This window comes from Macaca thibetana, chromosome 1 (assembly GCF_024542745.1).
Source record: "Macaca thibetana thibetana isolate TM-01 chromosome 1, ASM2454274v1, whole genome shotgun sequence".
NCBI lineage: Eukaryota > Metazoa > Chordata > Mammalia > Primates > Cercopithecidae > Macaca > Macaca thibetana.
This window is the reverse complement of record NC_065578.1, coordinates 151,685,530-151,712,540: the sequence shown is the minus strand read 5'-3', so window position 1 is coordinate 151,712,540 and position 27,011 is coordinate 151,685,530. Positions and strand designations below refer to the sequence as shown.

The following is a 27,011-nucleotide window of genomic DNA, read 5'->3' as shown; positions in this document are numbered from 1 at the left end:
CTGAAACTGGATTGCAGCAATGGTTGCACAACTCTGAATTTTACTAAAAATCATTGAACACTTAGGGCAAGTTTTATGATATACATATTATGCCTCCACAAAAGTGTAAAAAAGAAAACATATCAAATACTAATAAAATAAATATAACAAAATATACACAGTAATTAAAACGTAAAATAACAAAAATTTTCTTACTAGTATGAGTATAGTAATATTCATTTTATTGTAAGATTGAGCAAATGAATAAACATGGAGTGGTTGAAAAAAAACCAGGGTTTTCACTGTGGAAGAAGGAAGACACAAATATGGAATGGAGGAAGACAAAGAAGAACCTGTGGGACTTGATCGAGATTTGAAATTAATCAGTTTAAACTTATGATTTCTAGAATATATCCTACCTCTGTAGCTGGTCTAGAAATAGTGTTACCCTAATAGCAATGAGCACACCTAGTGTTCAGTTCATGGTTTCTAAATACCATTCTCTACTAAAAGGTGCTAGTACTCCTTGGTTACTCCTTGGTAAAATGGCTGGCTGTAAGGCTAAGTCAAGAAAGTGAACACAGAGAAAAAGAATAATTTTATGGTGATGGAGAAGCCTTGTAGACATTACTGAATCAAGTGATCAAAATTAGCGTCATCAATAATGAGACAAATCAGAATTGTGTGACTCCTGTTAGGATGCATTGAGAAGAACACAGCATCACTGATGTGATTTCCTGCCAAAGATGTTGTCCTAGTTCAGAGTGCTATAACAAATTACCATGGGCTGGGTGGCTTAAACAACAGGCTTTTATTTCTCACACTTCTGGAGGCTTGGAGGCTGAAAGTGCAAGATTCAGGGTGCCAGTGTGGTTGTATTCTTTGTGAATGCCCTTTTCCTGGTTTATAGAAGGTGGTTTCCTTACTGTCTCAAATGACAGAAAGAGAGCTAGCTATTCTTTTTATAAGGACACTAACCTTATTCATGAGGGCTCCACCCTCATGACCTCATTACCTTCCAAAGATGCCACCTCCAGGCTGGGCACCATAGCTCACACCTGTAATCCCAGCACTTTGGGAGGCCGAGGCAGGCAGATCACTTGAGGTCAGGAGTTCAAGACCAGCCTGGCCAACATGGTGAAACCCCCGTCTCTAATAAAAATACAAAAATTAGCCAGGTGTAATCCCAGCTACTCAGGAGGCTGAGGCCGGAGAATAGCTTGAAGGCGGAGCTGGGAGGCGGAGGTTGCGGTGAGCTGAGATTGCGCCACTGCACTCCAGCCTGGGCGACAGAGCGAGATTCTGTCTAAAAAAAAAAGCCATCTCCAAATAGCATCATATTGGGATGAGAGTTTCAGTGTGTGAATTTTGAGGGGTGACACAGAAAATTCACTCTATTGCAGATCCATAACCTAAATCTAATAATGAGAAATGATTATACATGCCTAAATTGAGAGACATTCTACGAAACAACTGCTGTGTAATCTTCAAAATTGTCATCTTGAAAGTCAAGGTAAAACTGAAGAACTGTTCCAGATTGAAGGAGATTAAAGAGACATGTCATTTAAATGCAGTGCCTGATTCTGACCTGAATCCTTTAACTATAAAGGACATCAGTCTTTTATCTATAAAGGAGTTGGAAAAACTTGGATGCTGTTTGAAAATTAGACAATAGTAATGTATTAGTGTGAATTTCCTGATATTGACCTCAAATTGTGGTTACATAGAAGAATGTCCTTGTTTTTTGGATGACAACTTACTGGAAGTACTGTATTTGCAACTTTTCTGTAAGTTTTAGATTGGGGAAATACTAAAAGCATTCCTGTTACAGTCAAAAACAAGAAAAAGACATCTGCTATCTCTTGTTTTGAAGATACGAGCAAATTCAGTTAAACAAAAATACCCAGCCAGATCAATTAAGCAAGAGAAAGAAATAAAGGACATCCATATTGGAAAGGAAGAAGTCAAGTTATCCTTGTTTGCAGGCAACATGATCTTAAATTGAGAAAAGCCCAAAGACTCCACCAGAAAACTCTTAGAACCGACAAATTAATTTAGTAAAATCATAGGAAACAAAATCAGCATACAAAAATCAGGAGTGTTTCTATATGCTAACAGCATTCAGCCTGAAAAAGAAATCAAGAAATCAATCTCATTTACAATAGCTACAAAAAATTAAAATACCTAGGAATAAATGTAACTAAAGAACAAAGAAGTAAAATATCTCTACAAAGAAAACTATAAAACACCAATAAAAGAAAGGTGACAAAAAATTGGAAAGCTATCCCATGCTTTGGAATGGAAGAATTACTATTGTTTAAATGTCTATACTACCCAGAGTGAGTTATAGATTCAATGTAATCTCTATCAGAGTACCAATGACATTTTTCACAGAAATAGAAAAAAAAATTCTGAAACTCGTATGAATAGCTAAATAATCCTGAGCAAAAAGAAAAAAGATGGAGGCATCACACTACCTGATTTCAAATTATACTATAAAGCTATAGTAACCAAAACAGTATGGTACTGTAAAAACACACAGACCAATGGAACAGAATAGAGAACCCAGAAATAAATCCATGTACTTCTAGCCAACTCATTTTCAACAATGGTAACAAGAACATACAATGGGAAAAAGATAGTCTCTTTAATAAATGGTACTGTGACAGGCTGGGCATAGTGGCTCATACCTGTAATTTCAGCACTTTGGGAATCCAAGGCAAGAGGATTGTTCGAGGCCTGGAGTTCAAGACCAGCCTGGGAAACATAGTGAGACCTCCATCTCTACAAAAAATTAAATATTAGCTGGGCATGGTGGTTTGTGCTTGTGGTCCCAGATACTTGGGAGGCTGAAGTGGAAGGATCACTTGGGCTCAGGAGTTTGAGGCTTCAGTGAGCTGTGTGTGTGCCTCTGTATTTCAGTCTGGGCAACAGAGTGGGACCGTTCTTAAAAAATAAAAATAAGTAAATAAATGGTGCTGGGGAAACTGAATATCCATGTGCAGAAGACTGAAGCTAGATCCCCATCTTTTACCATATAAAAAATCACCTTGGCCGGGCATGGTGGCTCACACCTGTAATCCCAGCACTTTGGGAGGTTGAGGTGGGCAGATCACAAGGTCAGGAGTTTGAGACCAGCCTGGCCAACATGGCAGAAACCCTGTCTCTACTAAAAATACAAAAATCAGCCTGATGTGGTGGCGGATGCCTGTAATCCCAGCTATACAGGAGGCTGAGGCAGGAGAATCACTTGAACCCGGGAGGTGGAGGTTGCAGTGAGCCAAGATCGTGCCATTGCACTCCAGCCTGGGTGACAAGAGCAAGACTCCATCTCAAAACAAACAAACAAACAAAAATAGCCAGAATATATAAGGAACTCAATAGCAAAAACCAAATAATCCAATTTTTAAAATGAGTAAAAGACCTGAATAAATATTTCTCAAAAGAAGGTACACAGATGGTCAACAGATATTTGAAAAAAAAATATCCAACATCACTAATCATCAAGGAAATGCAAATCAAAACCATGATGAAATACTGTCTCACCCAAGTTAGGATGGCTATTGCCAAAAGACAAAAAATAGCAAATGCTGGTAGAATGCAGAGAAAGGGGAACTCACCTATTCTGTGGGAATGTAAAGTAGTACCTCCATTATGAAAAACAGTATGGAGTTCCTCGAGAAATTAAAAATAAAACTACCATATGATCCAGCAATTCCACTGCTGGGTATATATTTAAAAGAAAGGAAATCGTAACATCAGAGAGATATCTGCAATCGGTGTTCCTATGTTTATTGCCTCACTGTTCACAAATAGCCAAGGTATGGCATCATCTTAAGTGTCCATCAACAGATGAATGGATAAAGAAAATGTGGTTATGTACATAGTAGAATATTATTTAGCTATAAAAAAGAATAGAATCATGTTATATGCAGCAATGTGGTTTGGAACTGGAGGTCATTATATTAAGTGAAATAAGCCAGGCACAGAAAAACAAATATCACATTATTTGCTCACATGTGGGAGCTAATAAATTGGATCTCATGGAGGTAGAGAGAAGAATCGTGGCTGTGAGAGGCTGGAAGGGGAAGAGTAGAGGGCAGGATGAAGAAAAGTTGGTTAAGGAGAACAAAAATACAGTTAGATAGAAGGAATAAATTCTGGTATTAGTAGTACAGTAGAGAAATTACAGTTAACAGTAATTTAGTTCATATTTGGAAACAGTTAGAAGAGAAGAATTGTAGTATTCCCAACACAAAGAAAAGATAAATTTTTGAGGTGATGGATATCCCAGTTACCCTGACTTGATAATTATAGATTGTACACACGTATCAAAATATCACATTATGCATCTATTGATTTGGCAGATAAGCTAATAAAGAAATTAAAAAGGAAACAAAATATCACATATAGTCCCAAAATATGTACAGCTATGAAATATCAATTAAAAATATAAAAAATAAAAAACAAAATTGAGATATACATTGGAAAGGAGGAATGAAGTTACTATAATTATTAGGATGTATGTTCTTATACCTAGACAACTCAAGAGAATCAATTGAAAGTTTATTTCTTTAAAAATTATGGGGGGAGGGTGGAACAAAAAGGCAGAACATAGAGGAATTTGAGGACAGTAAAACTATTTTATATGATAATTGTGATGGTTAATACTCAGTGTCAACTTGACTGGATTAAAGGATGCAAAGTATTGATCCTGGCCGTGTCTGTGAGGGTGTTGCCAAAGGAGATTAACATTTGAGTCAGTGGGCTGTGAAAGATAGACCCACTCTTAATCTGGGTGGGCACAATCTAATCAGCTGCCAGCAAGGCCAGAATAAAAAGCAGGCAGCAGAATGTGAAAAGACTAGACTGACTTAGCCTCCCAGCCTACATCTTTCTCCCTTGCTGAATGCTTCCTGCCCTCGAACATTGGACACTAACTTCTTCGGTTTTGGGACTCAGACTGGTTTCCTTGCTCCTCAGCTTGCAGATGGCCTATTGTGGGACCTTGTGATCATGTGAGTTAATACTCCTTAGCAATACAACACATATATATGATAATATATATTATATGATATATAATATATACATACAATATATACATTATATATCATATATACATATAATATATAACAAACACATTATATATAATATATAATAGTATATCCCATTAGTTCTGTCCCTCTAGAGAACCCTAATACAATAATATAATGGTAGATGTATGTCATTCATTATATACTTGTCAAAACCCATAAAATTTACCACTCCAAGAATGAACCCTAATGTAAATTATGGACTTTGGGTGATGATCATCTGTTAATGCAGGGTCATCGATTATAACATACTCCATTCTAATGCTGGATATTGATAGTGAGGGAGGCTGTGCATGTATGTGGGCAGGGAGTATATAGGAGCTCTCTGTACTTTCTGCTGTGTGTATTTTGCTGTGAACATAAAACTTCTCTAAAAAATAAAGTTTATTTAAAACCTAATAGAATTCAGTTAGATTTCTGTGTAAAATTCTGAATTTGAAAATCAATAATCTTTAAATATATTGATATCAGAAGATTTTATGGAAAAGTCCTATTTACAGTGGAAATTTTAAAAAGATACATAGGAATAAATTTGAGAAATATGCAAGGTATTATGAATAAAATATTTAAATACTATAATGATTTGTGAAATAAATGAAAAGACATACTATGTTCTTGGACAGGAATATTCTATATGATGAAGATACCAACTACTTTTAGATTAAATTTTAATGACATTTAAATCCACCTTAAAATAAACCACAACATTTTTAGAGTAGAACTAGACAGGATTATTCTAAAGTTCTAGTAAAAAAAAAAAAAAAAAGCGAGAATAGATTATTCTAATAAGGAGGAGAACTAGCCATACCAGATATTGAAAAATATGAAAAATATAAAGTTAAAATATTGAGGTATTGACACATAGCTAGATGGACAGATCAGTGAAATAGCTTAGGGGAAAAAAGCAATACACACAAAATTTGGCATATAACAGTCACCTCAAATCAGTATGGAAAAGTTGACTTATTTAAAAAGTAATGTTGAGACAACTAGCTATCTGCAGAAAAATTAAAGCTGAATTCATGCCTCAGCTTTATATTAGGATAGATTCCAGATGAATCAAAGATTTACATGCAAAGAAATAAATTGAAGAAATCATTGGAAAGTTTTTGAAATCTTAATCAGAGATGATTAAGAAATATATATAGAAAGCCTTTCTATATATATCACAAAGTCCCCAAACCTTGAGATAAACATTGATAGATTGAAGCCCAAGCCCAAAGACTCAGCAGTCATACTCCTAGGTATATTCTCCAGAGAAACTCATGCATTTTTATATCAGTGTATCTGGACAAGAATGTTCATGGCAATGTTGTTCATAATTGTCAAAAAATAGAATAAACCCAAATATTAACAATAGAAAAGACAGATAAATTATAGTGTAGGTGTGTAGTAAAGAATTTAATCTTGCCCTAAGAGACGTCTAGCCCTTGCCCTTGACTTCTGAGAATTAATCTGTAAGCCCGATGGTCTGTAACCCCAATGTCATGCTTGATAGGAGTACACTTTGAGCACTCTCTAATTTGAAAATCTGAAATTCTCCAAAATCCAAAACTTTTGGACATCAGTATGACACCACAAGTGGAATATTTCACACCTGAGATGTACGTGATGGGTCGCAGTCAAAAAACAGGTATATAACACAGTTTATTCAGCAAACCCAAGGAAATAAAGACTCCCCCTCCAGCCCACTTTAGTTGCAGTATATCTTTTTTTTCCAGATTCCCCCATGGAAGCATATCTACAAAAGACAATAAATGACATGTGTGCAGGCCACACCAAATGGCACGTTCCCCACAGTGCCCCACATGGGGCCAAGACCTACATGCATGACTCACTGTGGTTTTGTTTTGTTTTGCTTATTATTTGGGTATAAAGATATTGTTACAAATGCCAAAAAGGCCTGCAGATACCCTTATGAGTAATAGTAATAAGAAAAATGAAGCATTTGTGTTTATATATAACAGAGGAAGTCAAGTGGCTGGAGAAACTGGACAGTGGTGTAAGTGTCAAATGTCTTACAAAAGAGCAGGGTGTTGGAATCATTATGTATATGACCTGAAGAAACAGAAATATGAACTATTGAAGTTCTACGTTGAAAGGACAAAGAGAAGTCAGTGAGAGAAAAAAACAAAAAACAAAAACAGCGCTGCATAAAGCTGAAAATGAAAGTCTCAGTTGTGTATTGAAAGAGTAGATCTGCCAGCATTGCAGTGAACATTATGCCACTTAATGGTTTCCTGATCATGAAACAAAGACGTGTAATAATGAACTGAAAATTGAAAGGAATTGTGAATATTCAACAGGTGATTGCAGAAATGTTTAAGAAGACATGGCATTAAACTTTTAAAGATTTGTGGTGATAAAACTTCTGCTGATCATGAAGCAGTGGATAAATTTATTGGTGAGTTTGCCAAAACTATTGGTGTTGAAATCTGATGCCAGAACAAGTATGTAATGTGGATGAAATATCACTGTTTTGGCATTATTGCCCTGGAAGGACACTGACTACAGCTGATGACACAGCCCCTATAGAATTAAGGATGTCAGGGACAGGATAACTGCTGATATGGGCTAATGCATAAAGCACACATTAAGTGTAAACTTGCTGTGATAGGCAAAAGCTGTGTCCTTGCTGTTTTCAGTAGGTGAATTTCTTATGTGTCCATCATCATGCTAGCAAAATAGCTTGAATAACCAGGAATATCTTTTCTGATTGGTTTCACAAAAATTGTATACTAGTGGCTCAGGCTCACAGCACAGAAGGCTGCACTGGGTGATGACTACAAAATTTTAAAAAATTCCTTGACAAATGTTCTGCTCATACTCCAGCTGAAATTCTCATAAAAAATAATGTTTATGTCATGTACTTTCCCCAAAATGTGACTATTAATTCAGCCATGTGACAGAGTATCCTTAGATCAATGAACAGTAAATATAAAAACGTTTTCTTGAATAGCATGCAACAGCAGTGGACAGGGGCATGGCTGTGGAAGGTTTTCAGGAGTTTAGCACGAAGTTTACCATCTATGCTGTTGCCAGCACTTGGAGCACAGTGATTAAAGACAAATTTATGCATGCCTGGCACAACCTCTGGCCTGCAACTGTGTTCAGTGAGATGAACAAGATGGTAACTTTGAAGAATTCCATATGTCAAATGAGAAAAAATGATAAGCAATCTGGCCTGCTTACATATGCAAGAAAATACTCCTTCAGAGTCCTGAAAGCTGGAAAAATGGGTATTGAAGTTTTTAACATTGATAATGAGACTCCAGTTGTTCATTCATTGACCAGTGATGAAATAGCTGAAATGGTTCTGAGTCAAGGTGGTCATGAAAATGGTGACAACGAAGATGAATATTGTTAACACTGTAGAAAAATACCTACAGACAACATGATTTTCTAAGCCTGTTTGTGTTGCTGTAAAGGAATGCCTGAGGCTGGTTAATTTATAAAGAAAAGAAGTTTACTTAGGCCTGGCGCAGTGGCTCACACCTGTAATCCCAGTACTTCAGGAAGCTGAGGCAGAAGGATTGCTTGAGCCCAGGAGTTTGAGAACGGCTTGAGCAACATAGCAAGAACCCCATCTCTACAAAAAGTTTTAATAATTAGCCAGACGTGGTGGCACATACCTATAGTCTCAGCTACTCAGGAGGCTGAAGCAGGAGGATCTCTTGAGCCCAGGAGTTCAAGGCTGTAGTGAGCTATGATTGTGCCACTGCACTCAGCCTGGGCAACCGAGTAAGACCCTGTCTCTAAAAAAAGGAGGAAAAGAGGTTTACTTGGTTTATGGTTCTGCAGGCTGTACAAGAATGGCTCCAGCATCTGCTTCTGGCAAGAGACTGAGGCTGCTTCCACTCATGGCAGAAGGTGAAGGGGAGCCTGCACCTGCAGATCTCACGGTGAGAGAGAAGGCAAGAGAGAGAGAGGATGAGGTACCAGCCTCTTTCAACAACCAGTTCTAGGTGAACTGTTGTGGGAACTAATAGAGTTAGAACTCACTCATTACTGAGAGAATGGCACCAAGACATTCATGAAGGATCTGCCCTCATGATCCAAACACCCCATTAGGCCCCACTTCCAACGCTGGGGATCAGATTTCAACATGAGGTTTGGAGAGTCAAATATCCAAACGATAGCAATGGTGAAAATGTGTGATGGGCTTATTGAAGGACTAAAACAGTGTACGTTTACAAAAGAACAAGAAATCATACAGTTTATAATGTCAGAGAGAGACTTCTAAATCAAAAGCATTGTTAATAAGGCAGATGACTCTGGAGAAAACATTTTAAAAAGCCATCCAGCAGAAAGCCTTCTTATCCTTAGAAGACCCACTTCTTGGTCTCTCACCTGCTTCTGATAACTTAAAAAAATGGTGTATAGTAACCTTTTAATCAAAACACAGCATGATAGGTGGGGACTGAAAGCCTACCATTGTTTGTTGTTGCTGTTGTTTAACAGCTGATAACAGGTATTCTGGTGGTGCTACTGTGCTGCTTGGTTACCCTGAATGTATTATTTTTTCATTCGATTACTGGTGTATCATATTTTTTGCTGTTATGTACTTATGTGGGAATAAGTATAGGAAAATGATTCCTTATCAGTAGCAAATAAATTTCAGAGTCAGGAATGATGGTGATGCCAAACAACCACAGATTACCTACATGGGTAGTGGTTGAGGTAGTGACACCTTTGCTTCCTGATGTTACGATGCACGCAAATTTTATTTTATGCACAAAATTATTAAAAATTATTGCATAGGTCAGGCATGATGGCTTATGCCTGTAATCCCAGTACTTTGGGAAGCCGAGACAGGCGGACCACTTGAGGTCAGGAGTTCTAGACCAGCCTGGCCAACATGGTGAAACCTCGTCTCTACCAAAAATACAAAAATTAGCCGGGCTTGGTGGTGTGCACCTGTAATCCCAGCTACTCCGGAGGCTGAGGCACAAGAATCTCTTGAATCGGGGAGGCAGAGGTTGCAGTAAGCCAAGGTTATGCCACTGCACTCCAGCCTGGGTGACAGAGCAAGACTCTGTGTCAAAAAAAAAAAAAAAAAATATTGGCCGAGTGTGGTGGCTCACATCTGTAATCTCAGCACTTTGGGAGGCCGAGATGGGTGGATCACAGGCGTTTGAGACCAGCATGGCCAACATGGTGAAATCTTGTCTCTGCTAAAAATACAAAAATTAGCTGGGTGTGGTGGCGCGTGCCTATAATCCCAGCTACTCGGGAGGCTAAGGCCATAAGAATCCTTTCAATCTGGGTGGTGGAAATTGCAGTGAGTTGAGATCCCGCCACTGCACTCCAGCCTGGGTGGCAAAGCGAGACTTTGTCTCAAAAAAAAAAAAATTATTGTATAAAATTACCCTCTGGCTATGTGTTTAAGGTATATATGAAATATAAACTAACTTCATTAATTAATTTGTTTGTATTGAGGCAGGGTCTGTCTCTGTCACCCAGGCTGGAGTGTAGTGATGCAATCCTAATTCACTGCAGCCTTGAACTGCTGGGCACAAGTGATCTTCCCACCTCAGCCTCCTGAGTAGCTGGAACCACAGGTGCATGCCACTGCACCCGGCTAATTTTTAAATTTTTTTCTAGAGACATGGTCTCTCTATGTTGCACAGGCTGGTCTCAAACTCCTGGCCTCAAGGGACCCTCCTGCCTCAGCATCCTGAGTAGCTGGGATTACAGGCATGAGCCACTGCATCCAGCCTTGAATTTTGTTTTTAGAATTTGGGTCCTATCCTTAAGGTGTCTCATTCTGTATATATGAATATTCCAAAATAAAAAAAATATTTAAGATTAGAAATACTTCTGGTCCCAGGCATTTGGATAAAGAATACTCAACTTTTATCTTTGTTTGCCTGGAGGCCTTGGGTCACGTGATTTACGATAGGGCTGGCCACACCAGGTAGTCTAAAAATGTGATTTAGGATGGGGAAAAAATCAATTTTAGAAGGCCTTACAACCCAGTAGACAAATGTGCAGAAGATACGACCAGACAGCTCACAAAAGGAAGATATAAATGCCTTTTAAATTTATTTAAAGATACTCAAACTTACTCATGGTAACAAAAATGAAGATTTTAATTAAAAATGTAATTTTTCACCTAATTAGTTAAAAGATTCAAAAGTTTGTTATCACATCATGTAATAACATGGGGAACAAGGTTCAGGGAAGTTTAGGTACTTTCTGCTGATGGGGAAGAACGTTGATTCAGCGTCAGTGGACGGCAATATGACAATATCTATTAAAATTAGAAATACATATAATCCAGAGTCCTCAATTACACTTCTAGTAATTTATTCACACACCTTTAAAACCACATGTTTACACGTTATTTGTAGCAATATTGTATGTAAAAGATTGGAAACAACATAATTGTCCATCTGTAGTAGGCTGATTAAATTCTGGAATCTCTATACAATGGAATATATTGCAATCATAAAAAAATACTAAGTAAGCCTTTGCTTAGTGATTAGGAATGGCCTTCAAGTTATAGCCACACAGGATGGTGTGTAAAATGTGTTGCCATTTATGGAAGTAGTGGTGTTGAAGGGAAGAACATATATACTTAGTAACCTATAAATGCGTACAAGTATTTTGGAAAGATATGCAAAAAAAAAAAAAAAAAAAAAAAAAAAAAAAAACTGTAAGATTTGTTGTTATCTTTGGGAAATATTATGGACTAAATGTGTTCCTCCAAAATTCATATGCTAAAATCCTAATCCCCCAACAATGTATTAGATGGTGGGGCCTTTGGGAGGTAATTAGGTCTAGATGAGATCATGAAAGTAGATATCCCATGATGGGATTAGTGCTCTTATAACAAGAGGAAGAGGCCAGGTGCGGTGACTCACCCTTATAATTCCAGCACTTTGGCAGGCTGAGGCAGGCAGACCACTTGAGGTCAGGAGTTCGAGACCAGCCTGGCCAACATGGTAAAACCCTGTCTCTACTGAAAATACAAAAATTAACAGGGTGTGGTAGTGCATGCCTGTAACCCCAGCTACTTGGGAGGCTGAGGCAGGAAAATTGATTGAACCCAGGGGATGGAAGTTGCAGTGAGCAGAGAGTGCACCACTGCCCTCCAGCTTGGGTGACAGAGTGAGACTCCATTTCAAGAAAAAAAAAAAAAAAAAAGGAAGAAGAAGAGATACTAGAGCTTCCTCTCTCAACTCTGTGGGGATACCATGATAAGAGGTAGTCTGGAGACCAGGAAGTGGACCCTAACCAGACATTGAATCTGATGACAACTTGATCTTGGGGTTCCAAATCTCTAGAACTGTGAGAAATGTCTGTTGTTTAAGTCACCCACCTGTGGCATTTTGTTATAACAACCATAAGTGACCAAGGGAAAATTTAGATGGCTGGTTGACAGGTAGAAGGGAGATGTTTTGCTTTTTAAATTTTGGGCCATGAATGTAATCACTACTAAAAAATAAATAAGGTCTGTGTGTCTTTTTTTATGGAAGCAATCATTAATATGTTTCCTTTTGTTTTAAGGACAAAATATGAAACACCAAGAAAGAGAAGGAAAAAAAGGAGGAAACAGCCACATATGTCACCTTTCCAAGGTATCATGTGTTTCATGTTTAAGAAATTTATTTTGCAGTACTTTGGTAGTTGGTTTACTTTTTTTTTTTTCTTTTTTTGAGATAGAGTCTCACTCTGTCGCCCAGGCTAAAGTGCGGTAACACGATCACAGCTCACTGCAGCCTCAACCTCCCTGGGCTCAGGCAGTTCTCCCACCTCTGCCTCCCGAGTATCTGGGACTACAGGCATGCACCATCACATCTGGCTATTTTATGTAGACGTGGGGGTTTGCCATGTTGCTCAGGCTTGTCTCAAACTGGGCTCAAGAAATCCTCCTGCCTCAGCCTCCCAAAGTGCTGGGATTAGAGGCATGAGCCATCACACCCAGCCTGGTTTACTACAAATCACAGTGTACGACATGTTAAGGAAAAAATTATGTGTGTAATTTTTCTTGTTGGCTATATAAACTGCATTCATCTCTTAAATTTATCAAGAATAGTAGCAATCCCACATACTTCAAAGCATCAAAAATTGCCAATTGGATTTTATCTCTGTACTCTGAGATGACATTCAGTGAACAGGTATCTCCTTCCAAGTTTTTTTTTGAAAATATGTATTAACGTAGCATAGTTTCATATAATGTTCTTGGACTCACATGATATAATTAAAATACAGAATTACAATGTCGTTAGAAAAAAAATTTTTTTGCAAATTAAAAATGGGCCAGGCATGGTGGCCTATAATCCCACCACTTTGAGAGGCCAAGCCAGGAGCATTGCTTGAGGCAAGGAGTTCAGATCAGCCTGGACAGTATAGTGAGACCCTGTCTCTATAAAAAAAATTTTAATTAGCCAGTTGTGATGGTATGCATCTGTGGTTCTAGCTGCTCAGGAGACTGGAGTGAGAGGATAGTTTGGGCCCAGGAGTTTGAAGTTACAGTGAACTGTGATCACATCACTGCATTTGGAGTGAGACCCTGTCTCAACAACAACAAAAAAATTTTTTTGAGATGGAGTCTTGCTCTGTTGTGTAGGTTGGAGTGCAGTGGCATGATCTCTGCTTACTGCAACCTCTGCATCCCAGGTTCAAGTGGTTCTCCTGTCTCAGGCTCCCGAGTACCTGGGACTACAGGTGCATGCCACCACGCCTGGCTAATTTTTGCATTTTTAGTAGAGATGGGGTCTCAAACTGCTGACCTCAGGTGATCCACCTGCCTTGGCCTCCCAAAATGTTGGGGTTACAGGCGTGAGCCACTGCAACCTGCGGGGGAAAAAAAAATTTTTTTTAAGTAAAAATGTCCTGTGACTCTCAAATATAATAAAAATGACAAAGTTGGTTTTCATCTTGTACGGAATAGTTAGGATACTATCTGCTCTAACAAATCAGGTGCTTTACAAATACATTTAGAAATTGCTTTAACTTGACCGAGTGCGCTGGCTCACACCTGTAATCCCAGCGTGGTGGCAGACACCTGTAATCCCAGCTACTCGGGAGGCTGAGGCAGGAGAATGGCTTGAACCCAGAGGTGGAAGTTGCAGTGAGCCAAGATTGCGCCATTGCATTCCAGCCTGGGCACCAACAGCGAAACTCTGTCTCAAAAAAAAAAAAAAATTACTTTAACTTGCTTAATATGGTATCTGAACTTGAACACTTTATGCCTATATTTGTGACTATGTTTCTTATTTTATATTTATTCACTCTTTTTTTTTCTATGGGCTCCAAGAAGGCAGAAACTAATGGAAAATAAATGCTTCTGTAAGGGTACAATTCCATGGGTGCCCAGAGCAATTATTAATCTGTTTCAGATTGGTAGACATGTAGTCCTCCCCAAAGGAGATGACGGTATTTGAATCAAATCTTAAAGGATGAGTATATTTTACTAGGCGGAAAAAAGGGTAAAGAGCATTCCAGGCTGAGGGAAAAGCATTAGCAAAGGCAAATAGGAACAAAAGTTCATTTTGGATTAGGATATTTGCAGTTGAAACTGGAGCATAAAGTGAGAAGTGGCATGTAGTAAGAAATGAAACCAAAGAAGTAGTTTGGGACTAGTTTGGATTTTACTCTGTAGGCATTGGGAACATTTGAACATCTTAAAACAGAAATGACATTTTCTAACCTTTGTTCTAGGAGTATAATTCAATATCAGAATGATTTGGAAGGAAAAAACCTACAGGAAGCTATTGTAGCCTAGTGAGGAAGATAAATATTAATACAGCCAATTTATAGATCAGACTAAAGACAGTGATTAGGGGGTTGAAAAGAATAGATAGAAGAGATATTGCAAAAGTAAAATCTGTATGACCTAATAACTGGATATAGAGTCTGGAAGGCATAGTTTTATAGAAATTCATTGTTTTAATGGGATAAATCTTATTAAGGGATCATCCTACATGGTTTTTTTAATACTGTGCACAGAGTTCCCAAATTTAAAGCAGTACACATTTTGGAAATTAAAAGTTTTACAAAATGGATGATTCCTTTAAAATAAGTATAATAAAGATTGGTGGACTTCAGGACGACTTGGCAGGCTACAAGTTTTCATACTCAGTAGAGGACTTGGTCATAGGTACCCAATAGTGTTATAGTATCATCCCACCTTGGTGTGATTGGTGTCCTTATTTGCCACATAATCAACTAGTCAAATTGTAGAAGAGGAATAATCTGGTTAATAATTAAACCTTATCGAATTCTAAAATTAATGTTTGACAGATAAAGGGTTTAAATATACTGAACTTTGTAAATACCATCAGATATTTTTCCTAGGAAAAAGGTAATATTGTTGTTGCTGATGGTGTTTATAAAGTTAAGTATAGTTAACCCATCAACAACACGGTTTGAACTTCAAGAGTCCACTTACATGTAAATTTATTTCAACCAAACGTGGATTGACAATACAGTATTTGTGGGATGCGAAACCTGCGTATACTGAGGGCGAACTTTTTGTTGGCTGGTTCCACAAGGCTAACTGTGAGACTTGAGTATGCATGAATTTTGGTATATGCAGAGGTCCTAGAACCAAACTTCCATGTAGACTGAGGGACAACCGTATCTGAAAATAAACATTGCATTGTGTTTTTACAGTTCTTCTATACTCTATAAAAACGTTTCATTTGTGTTTAGTACACACTTGAACTAAAATTTCTAAGTAATTCCTATATTTCAGGTGTTTGTTTTGTAGTAAATTGGAGGTAAATAGAGTCATTTGCTTGGAAAATTTTCTTGGAGGCCACAAATCCAGTGTCTAATACAAGCAATGTCTAATGCAAGCGTTCTGTCATAAACTGTTTCATTGGATGGGGCACTCTACTATGTAATTGATAGGCTGGGATTTGCCACCCAACTGACCAACTATTACAAGGATTTGGATAATTATAAATTACTTTTCTTCCTTTAAAATCTGCAGCACAGGCTGGGCACAGTGGCACATGCCTGTAATCCCAGCACTTTGGGAGGCCAAGGCAGGTGGATCACTTGAGGTCAGGAGTTCAAGACCAGCCTGGCCAACACAGTGAAACCCTGTCTCTACTAAAAATACAAAAATTATCAAGTATGGTGGTGCATGCTTGTAATCCCAGCTACTTGGGAGGCTGAGGCACAAGAATCGCTTGAACCTGGGAGGTGGAGGTTGCAGTGAGTCTAGATGGTGCCACTGCACTCCAGCCTGGGCAACAGAGTGACTCCATCTCAGAAAAAAAAAAAAAAATCCAGCACATAACAATTGTACATAATGTCAGGGCTGAATCAGTGGATGTCATCTCAAAATAATAATAATAAAGCTTTTAATTTCTCAGTGCTTAGTATTGACCTGTTTCTTCTCCGGAGTTCTTCATGTTAGTAGATTTACAACCTAAGCCTGATCTGGGGATCATTCTTGATTATTCTCTCTCACCATTCCCCTGCCATTACTACCACACATGCATTTTTAGTGACAGTTATTATAGGTTTGGTCTCTTGAAAGCTCTTTTTTCCTTCTTAGCTTACAAAGACTAAAAAGTGAATCTTCAAATTCCCAGCCTCCCTTACAGCTAGTAATAGCCATTTAGCACAATTTCTGGCCACAGTGATATAAGATAAAATTCTTGTAATCTTAGAAATATGATTCTTTTTTTTGAGATGGAGTCTTGTTCTATCACCCAGTCTGGAATGCAGTGGCACGATCTCGGCTCACTGCGACCTCTGTCGCCCGAGTTCAAGCGATTCTCCTGCCTCAGCCTCCCGAGTAGCTGGGATTACAGGCGCCTGCCACCATGCCCAGCTAGTTTTTGTATTTTTAGTAGAGATAGGATTTCACCATCTTGGCCAGGCTGGTCTTGAACTCCTGACCTCCTGATCTACCTGCCTCTGCCTCCCAGAGTGCAGGGATTACAGGCTTGAGCCACTGCATAGAAACATAATTCTAGGATGAGAGTTAAATAGGTTCAAATTAGAATAAACTAGATTGGGGGCATGTGCCCAAGTTTCATTTAACTCAGTGAGAGAACCAGTAGGGTGAAAAAGTTAGTTGAAATGGTAATATTAAAAACTTGGTTATTGTTTTTTATAATGAATGGGGGGAAAAGGAATGCTGAGATAAGATTGCTAAATTAGATACAAAACTGGTTAGGTTCTATAGGGCAACGAAAGTATAATCTATAAAGTTGCTCTTTCTACTGGTCAGAAAAGAGAATTGTCACACTTCATCCATTTTATTCAAGTTAGCCTCTAGCTATAAAATTGTTTGTTTATGTAGATATGTTAGCTCCAAGCCATAGTGAATACAGTGTCCAACAAAATTACTTTCCCTGGAGAATTAGATGACTGTTAGGCAGCCTTTTTAAACAGTGTTCTAGCATGACATTAAAAGGTCATGCAGCCATCGCTTAACCTTATTTCCAAGTTTTGAATATTCTCCTTAATAGTTGCAATAATTAATACTCTGAATTTTACTCAGAGTTAAAGCTTTTTCCCTTCCTAACATTAGTCTGGGTACCTGCAATGGCAGAAAGCTCTTCCTTCCTGTTGCACTAGACCAGAATAAAGCGGTACAAAAACAAAACCTCCCTTCACTCTCTGCCAGGCTGTGGTTGGGGTCTAGCAATCTAGGCAGCAGAGTTAACAGAATTAACAGTAGCATGGCATCAGATGCTAGTGGAAAATGTTAACTATGCTGAAGAACAAATATGCTTATATACTAAATACCAGACTGTAATGTTGTGGTGATTTCTGGGAAAAAGGAAAACTATAATAAAGTAAGAATAAATAAAATGAAAAATATTTTAAGGGGAAAAAGGATAAAGATACAATAGGAATTAACTTTTAATATGTGCAAAGTATTGTGTCCCATTATAAACTGTTGTACCTCCCTAAAACATGTGGCCAGCTGTATAATCTTTAAGATAACTCTAAATATTACTTGGTAATTGGAATTGGATTTTATTTTTGTGGATTAAAAACTCACTAATGAGTCTCATCCTCACAAAAATTCCTCAAAACTAAGTACTTGGTTGATTTGAAATAATTTAAGGTTAAAAGTTGCTAAACATTCCAGCCTTCAAAATAAGTATTCAAAATTTGCAAATCCAAGAAATTTACTGTCAGTTATTTTCATTTCCATTCATTTCTATTCAGTCTTTATAAATGCTTGTTTGTGTTTTTTCCACATAGAATAACCTCTTATTTGAAATTTAGATTTTTATAGTTGAAGTTTATTTTTCTCCCATTTTTTAGGCCACAGGAAATGGAGTCTGAAATAAAGCCACTGTATCTAAAACATTTATTTAATGGTAAAACTTGATGACTAATAGTATTATTAGCATTTTAAAGACTATATGTTAGGCCGGGCGCGGTGGCTCAAGCCTGTAATCCCAGCACTTTGGGAGGCCAAGATGGGCGGATCACGAGGTCAGGAGATCGAGACCATCCTGGCTAACACGGTGAAACCCCGTCTCTACTAAAAAAAATACAAAAAACTAGCCGGGCGAGGTGGCGGGCGCCTGTAGTCCCAGCTACTCGGGAGGCTGAGGCAGGAGAATGGCGTAAACCCGGGAGGCAGAGCTTGCAGTGAGCTGAGATCCGGCCACTGCACTCCAGCCTGGGCGACAGAGCGAGACTCCGTCTCAAAAAAAAAAAAAAAAAAAAAAGACTATATGTTTAGAGTTTGAAGTAAAGCTCCAGTGTCAATTTAACTTACTTTTCAAGGCTTAACATGTTCTTATCTAAATAAACAATGATGTGCAAAATTTCTTTTTTCTACTGTAAGTATTGGGAAAAGTAAAAGTATTATGTATAATAAAATAAGTAGTGAATCTATTCTAATCTGTTCTACTTATTGTCTGCAGAGGGGCTGAAACCAGGCTGACCCTTTTGATTTCCAAACTCAGCCTTTTGGTGTAAGGCGGCCAAAGAAGGATGCAGAGCCCAGCACTGTGAAGCCTACAAAAACATTGACGCGCTGGCTTGGGGATTTGAATTTGAACGTCTTTCATACCAAGTTCAGACTCATGAAACCAATCTTCAGATGCTCTGTAAACCACATAATAAAGAGTTTGGAAATTATATTTTGTCTTTGAAGGCCCACATGCAAAACTTGAGATCCTTAAGTCTAAGCCAGTTGTGGCAATTCTAGGGTACTTATTTTATATTTAGATATGTTATAGGGGAGGAGAATAAGTCTGCTTTCTTGAATATTATGCCTAATTATTACGTATAAAATTCTTTTACCAAAGTTATATGCAAGGCAGAAAACTTACAGATGCCATGAAAAAGGTAAAGTCTTTTCCATGTACTTTTTTTTTTTTTTTTGAGACAGTTTCGCTCCTTGTTGCCCAGGCTGGAGTGCAAAGGGGCAATGTCGCCTCACTGCAACCTCCACCTCCCAGGTTCAAGCACTTCTCCTGTCTCAGCCTCCTGAGTATCTGGGACTACAGGCCCACGCCAGCATGCCCAGCTAAGTTTGTATTTTTAGTAGAGACAGGGTTTCACTATTTTGACCAGGCTGGTCTCGAACTCCTGACCTCAGGTTATCTGCTCCCTGCAGCCTCCCAAAGTGCTGGAAGTGCAGGCGTGAACTACCTTGCTTGGCCTCTATGTACTTCTTTTTTGTTGTTGTTGTTTTTGAGACGGAGTTTTGCTCTTGTCACCCAGGCTGGAGTGCAGTGGTGCCATCTCGGCTCACTGCAACCTCTACCTCCTGGGTTCAAGCGATTCTCATGCCTCAGCCTCCCAAGTAGCTGGGATTACAGGCGTGCACCACCACACCCAGCTAATTTTTGTATTTTTAGTAAAGACAGGGTTTCACCATATTGGCCAGGCTGGTCTCAAACTCCTAACTTCAGGTGATCCACCTGCCTCAGCCTCCCAAAGTGCTGGGATTACAGGTGTGAGCCACCACACCCAGCCCATGTACTTCTTACTTAGTTTTTCTTCCCACATTTTATGTTTACATTTGCAATTACATCTTCCTCTTTCAACAAATATTACAGATTTTCATAATCACAAATATTTGTTTTTAAAGCATGATGTAATCTTCTTTTACATTAGATATACTGATTATGAGTTTCCAATAAAAAGTTTTCAGGTCTAAAAATGATCACATCATGCAATATACCGAGGAATCAAGCCTGCACATCTACCCCCTAAGTCTAAAATGAAAGTGGAAAAAAAAATTATGTAAGAAAAAAATTATCACAGTGTTTTATAAAATGAGAAAGCAGATCAAGTGCAGTGACTGATGCTTGTAATCCCCGCACTTCAGGAGGCCAAGGCAGGCAGATTGCTTGAGCGGAGTTTGAGACCAGCCTGGCCAAAATGGTGAAACCCTGTCTCCACACACACACACACACATACATACATACACACATACACACACAAATTTAGCCAGACGTGGTGGCACATGCCTGTAGTCCCAGCTACTCAGGAGGCTGAGGTGGAAGGATTGCTTGAGCTCGGGAGGCAGAGGCTGCAGTGAGCCAAGATCACACCACCTCACTCCAGCCTGGGCGCCAGAGCAAGACTCTATCTACAAAAAACAACAAACAAAAACAGAAAGCGATTTGCCAGGTCAGCCTTTTATGTTGCCTTTGACAGTTTTACAGATCCTTGGGATTTTTGCTTACTTAGGTTTATGAGTGAATGTGTATCCCATCTAACCGTGTACTTGATATTTGCTTGTAAAACAAACTACTGTTAGAAGTAAATGATGAAAGAGAGGGCTAGTTTGATTTTTTAAATATTCATTCATTCATTCGTTTATTCAGGGTCTTGCTCTGTCACCCAGGCTGGAGTGTGAGAGCATGATCATGGCTCACTGCAACCTAGACCCCTTGGACTCAAATGATCCTCCCACTTCAGCCTCCCAAGTAGCTGGAACCACAGGTACACACCACCATGGTTGGCTAATTTTTAAATTTTTTTGTAGAGACATGGTCTTTCTGTGTTGCCCAGGCTGGTCTCGTACTCCTGGGCTCAAGGAATGGCCCCACCTTGGCCTCCCAAAAGGAAGATTACAAGTGTGAGCCACCGTGCCTAGTTGATTTTCTTTTAATTGGAAATTTTGGTACTGTTATGTTGTTGAGGCAGACAACTTTAAAATAATCTGGAGTATCATTCTGTGACGATGTTAGAGTTTAGTATGTTGTTCATAGGCCAGGCTCAGTAATCTCAGCACGTTGGGACACCAAAGCAGAAGGATTGCTTGAGCCCTCAGGAGTTTGAGACAAGCTTGGGCAACAGAGAGACCCCCATCTCTACAAAAAAAAAAAAAAAAAAAAAAAAAAGAAAAATTAGCCAGACATGATGATGCCAACCTGTAGTCCTGGCTACTTGGGAAGCTGAGGTAGGAGGATCGCTTGAGCCCAGGAGTTTGAGGCTGCAGTGAACTATGATTACACCACTGTACTCCAGCCAGGGTGATACAGCAAGGCCCTGTCTCTAAACATATTTTAAAAAATAAAACAATATGTTGTTCATATTATCCTAATGTAGTGTTTTACTGAATGGAATTCTTAAAGGATTCTTTTCCCCAAGGATATTAACTCAGGGTAAATTATAATAGGATTGTACATAAATTAAGCATCTTTATCTTTGATTACAGAGATATTTAGCATATGACTATAGATAATTTTCCCCTCATATTTTCTTGGGCTTCTAGTATTTATGTATCAAGAAAGTTATTTCCTTATGTTTGAAATGGTGACATTTCTGAAATGCACCAGCAGAGGATACAGGGTTTTTATGTTTGTTTTTCATTTTCTTATTTACTGAAGAAATAAAGGCATTTTAGGTTATAAATGGACTGTTTTCTTTTTTCGAACTCCTGGCCTCAAGTGATCCACCCGCCTCTGCCTCCCAAAGTGCTGGGATTACAGGCGTGAGCTACTGTGCCCAGCCAGGACACAATATTCTTGTATAAAGAAACGAAACTCTGGACAGTTCCATTGTTGTGGGCTTTCTTATTTTCCTGCTTTGGCAATTGCTAACCAGAAAAGTAGAAACCAACACAGAAAGAGGAGAAAGAGTATTTGGAGTGTCAGTATGAGTGTAAAATGTTATTGGGATTGTGGAAATACATAGATGGAGAGTTACGTATACTCCCAACCCCTCTGTATTCCAGGATGTTCACATATATGTCAAGAACTGGGAAATTGGCTGCTGTGTTCTAAATGTACCCCCCAAAATTCATATGTTGAAACATAATTGCCAATATGCTAGAATTAAGAGGTGGGGTCTTTAGGAAGTAATTAAGTCATGAGGGCAGAGCTCTTATGAATGGGATTTAATGACTTTATATAAGGTGCAAGGAAGCTGCTTGTTCCTTTTCACTCTTCCTACCATGTGAGTATGCACCAAGAAAGCACCATTTTGGAAGCAGAGAGTGACACTGAACATGCTGGTGCTGATTTTGTGCTTTCCAACCTCCAGAACTGTGAGAAATAAATTTCTGTTGTTTATAAATTACCCACTCTAAGTTATTTTGTTATGGCAACAGGAATGGACTGAAATACTGGCATATTCCATAATTTGTAGATTTTATATTTTTATTGCATACAAATTGTGCTATAAATATAAATACATTATAGAAGTGACCATTTTAAAAGGACATCCCATAAATTAGATTTTTAAATGCTTTGTGTGGAATTTTACAAAAAGTATAGTGAAGCACTCTTTTACTATACCTCTCAAATATGTCACTGATAAGAGTTTATTGATATCATCATCTCTATTTTATTTTATTTATTTATTTTGAGACAGAGTCTTGCTTTGTTGCTCAGGCTGGAGTGCAGTGGTGTGATCTCAGCTCACTGCAACATTGCCTCCTGGGTTCAAGCGATACTTCTGCCTCAGCCACCTGGTTAGCTGAGACTACAGGCACGCAACGCTAATTTTTTTTGTATTTTTAGTAGAGATGGGGTTTTGCCATGTTGGCCAGGCTGGTCTTGAACTCCTGGCCTCAAACCCGCCTCCTGGTTTGAAGCGATTCTCCTCCCTCAGCCTCCCAAGTAGCTGGGAGGCCACCACACCCAGCTAATTTTTGTATTTTTAGTAGAGACAGGGTTTCGCCATGTTGGCCAGGCTGGTCTCGAACTCCTGGCCTCAAGTGATCTGCCTGCCTTGGCCCCACAAAGAGCTGGGATTACAGGTGTGAACCACTTCGCCCAGCCAGTGCTTCTCAAAATTCAATGTAAATATTAATCATCTAGTGCAGGGGTCCCTAAGCCCTGGGGCACAGATTGATACTGGTCTGTGACCTGTTAGGGACCTGGCTACACAGCAGGGGACGACCAGTGGGCAAGTGAGTAAAGCTTCATCTACATTTACAGCCACTCCCCATCACTCTCATTACCACCTGAGCTCCGCCTCTTGTCACATCAGCAGCAGCATTAGATTCTCATAGAAGTGTGAATCCTATTGTGAACTGTGCATGTGAGGGATCTAGGTTACATGCTCCTTACGAGAATCTAATGCCTGATGATCTGTCATTGACCCCATCACCCCCAGATGGGACTGCCTAGTTGCAGGAAAACAATCTCAGGGCTCCCACTGATTCTACATTATGGTGAGTTGTATAATTAATTATTTCATTGTATATTACAATGTAATAATAATAGAAGTAAAGTGCACTGGCCAGGCATGGTGGCTCACACCTGTAATCCTAGCACTTTGGGAGGCCGAGGCGGGTGGATCACTCGAGGTCAGGAGTTCAAAAACAGCCTGACCAACATGGTGAAACCCTGTCTCTACTAAAAGTACAAAATTAGCTGGGCATGGTGGTGCATGCCTGTAATCCCAGCTATTTGGGAGGCTGAGGCAGGAGAATTGCTTGAACCCGGGAGGCGGAGGTTGCAGTGAGCTGGAATTGTGTCATTGCACTCCAGCCTGTGCAACAAGAGTGAAACTCTGTCTCAAAAAAAAAAAAGTATTATTTCATGAAATTTTTGCCTCAGTTATATATCCATGTAATATGCATATGCATATGTATGTATATGCTAGGTCACAATGTAAAATGCATTTCTATGGATCACAAAAAAAGTGTGGAAAGTTCTAACTATTTGGTGTTATTATATTAATAGTTCTCATTCCATCTCCCCTCTGACAATTTATTAAGGAGCCCAAAGAGCTGCTGTTTATGTGGATAGTGTCTATCAACATTTACTGTATTATGAGCTATAATGGCATCACTGCGCTACAGGCTGGGTGACAGAGTAAGACTCTGTCTCAAAAAAAATTTAATTTCTGTATTAGAAATTACAATTGAAATTAAGAAATATAATTCATTACTAATTCTTTTAAAATAACAATTAGAGGAAACCCGGGTACCGGCAAGATGCCGGCTTACCACTCTTCTCTCATGGATCCTGACACCAAACTCATTGGAAACATGGCATTCTTACCTATCAGAAGTCAATTAAAAGGACCTGCCCCCAGAGAGACAAAAGATACAGATATTGTGGATGAAGCCATCTGTTACTTCAAGGCCAATGTCTTCTTCAAAAACTAAGAAATTAAGAATGAAGCTGATAGGACCTTGATATATATACCTCTCTACATTTCTGAGTGTCTGAAGAAACTCCAGAAGCGTAATTCCAGAAGCCAAGGTGAGAAAGAAATGTATACACTGGGAATCGCTAATTTTCCTATTCCTGTAGAGCCTCGTTTTCTATTTAATGCAATTTATGCCAAACCTGCAAACAAACAGGAAGATGAAGTAATGACAGCCTATTTACATCAGCTAAGGCAAGAGGCTGGACAGAGACTGTGAGCAAGTTTTTGACCCTCAGAATGATAAACCCAGCAAGTGGTGGACTTGCTTTGTGAAGAGACAGTTCATGAACAAGAGTCTTTCAGGACCTGGACAGTGAAGGGAGCCCAGGCAGCCACCATCTCCAGATCCCTGAGCAGCATTTTCCAGCAAGATGTACACAATCTTTTGCCTTTATTTCATAAAGTTTTATACAGAAGAGAGAAGAGCATGTCGTTACTTGAATAACTCCTGATCAAGAATTTGGGTGGGAGAAAAGAAAGTGGGTTATCAAGGGTGATTTGAAATGTTCTGCAGTATTAAGCTGGCACTTAAGAATAATAATAAATTTCTAACATTCAAAAAAATAACAATTAGAAACTCATTATATATTAGTATAAATAATACATGTTTATGAAATAATAATTAGGCCAGGTGTGGTGGCTCACACCTGTAATCTCAACACTTTGGGAGGCCAAGGTGTGCAGATTGCTTTAGTTTTGAGACCAGCCTAGGCAACATGGTGAAACCTCACCTGTACTAAAAACACAAAAAAATAGCCAGGTGTGGTAGCATATGCCTGTAGTCCCAGCTACCTGGGAGACTAAGGTAGGAGGATCACCTGAGCCTAGGAGATCGAGGCTGCAGTGAGTCATGATCGAACCACTGCACTCCAGCCTGGGCCACAGAGTGAGACCCTGTCTCAAAAACAGCAGCAACAACAACAACAACAAAACAAACAAACAGTAGCATTGTTTTACATATTGCAAATCTAATGTCTGGAGTGGTACAAACACCCTAAAGTGTTACCAGTGAGTTTTGTGAGTGCAGGAAAATCTGTGCCTTGCTTCTAGCTAAAAGAATATGGCAAAAGGGATGATAGAGTGACCCATAATCATATTATGTTATATATGACTCTATCATAGCTGACTGGAGGGAGATTTCCCTGCTGGCTTTAAAGAAATAAGTGGCCATGTTGTGAGAGGACCATGTGGCAAGGACCTGTGGATGACCTCTAGTTGCTTAGAGCAGTCCTTAGCCAACAGCTAGCCATTAAATAAGGCCTTCAGTGCTACAAGACACTAAATTCTGCCTACAACCAGTAAGCTTGGATAAGGATCTGAGCCTTAGATGAGATTGCAGCCCTGGCCAACTCTTTGATTTTAGCTTTGTGAGACCCTGAGCAAAAACCCTGAGGAGCTCATCTGAACCTAGACTCCCAACCCAGGAAAAACTGATATAATAAGTGAGTGTTGTCTTAGGCTGCTAAAGTGATAATTTGTTACATAGTAATAGAAAACTGATATATATGGCTTCTTACATTGGCTTCTGCATTCAACTATTGTAACATGTTATTTTAATTGAAGTACATAAAGAAAATCCAGCCTCACGCAGATCAGTTATGTAGCTGGAAAAGGGAAGGTTGTATTTTAATGGCTTTTTATGATTATCATGAATAGTCTTCTTTGCACTATATCAAAACTCAACTAGTTGTAGTTTCTTAAATGTTAGTTGGAAAGATGTCCAAATTGGAAAGAAAAGAAAAATTATCTCTGCTAACAGATGACATGATCTTATATTTAGAAAACCAGGAAGATTCCGCAAAATTGTTAGCACAAAGTCAACAAAAAGGCAGGATACAAAATCAGCACTCAAAAGATCACTGTTGTTTCTATACAATAACAACGAACAATCTGAAAAGGAAATTAAGAAAATTCAATTTATAATAGCATTGAAAAGAATAAGATACTTAGGAATTAACCAAGAAGGTACAAGATTTGTACAATGAGAACTTTAAGTATTGCTGTGAGAAATTAAAGAGGACACAAATAAATGAAAAGCCACCCCATGTTCATGGATTGGAAGACGTAATACTGTTAAGATGTCCGTACTACCCAAAGTTCTCCACAGATTCAATACAATCTTCATTGAAATTCCAATGACTTTTTTTTTCCAGAAATGTAAAAATCCATGCTAAAATTCACATGGAATATCAAGAGACCCCAAATTGCCAAAACAATCCTGGAAAAAAATAATAAAGTTAAAAGACTAACTTTTTTATTTCAAAACTTATTACAAAGCTACAGTAATCGAAACAGTATAGTGCTGGTGTAAAATACTATATATCCCAATGGAATAGAATAGAGAGTCCTGAAATAAACCCTTAGATATATGGTCAAGTA

The 27,011-nt window shown here is 38.7% G+C and overlaps 1 protein-coding gene and 1 pseudogene across 2 annotated transcripts in view; both read left to right on the top strand.

The window, feature by feature from the left end:
* Positions 1 to 19,148, top strand: part of LOC126948865 (putative uncharacterized protein encoded by LINC00467 homolog) — a 61,337-nt gene extending 42,189 nt beyond the window's left edge. For both annotated transcript variants that reach the window (XR_007723559.1, XR_007723558.1), the window contains 2 exons: positions 12,585 to 12,655; positions 18,932 to 19,148. The gene's annotated coding sequence lies outside the window, so the exon portion shown is untranslated. The remainder of the gene's footprint in view (positions 1 to 12,584; positions 12,656 to 18,931) is intronic.
* A 4,787-nt stretch (positions 19,149 to 23,935) lies between these two features.
* On the top strand, positions 23,936 to 25,177 carry LOC126950003 (actin-related protein 2/3 complex subunit 3-like; annotated as a pseudogene).
* The last annotated feature ends 1,834 nt before the right edge of the window (positions 25,178 to 27,011 follow it).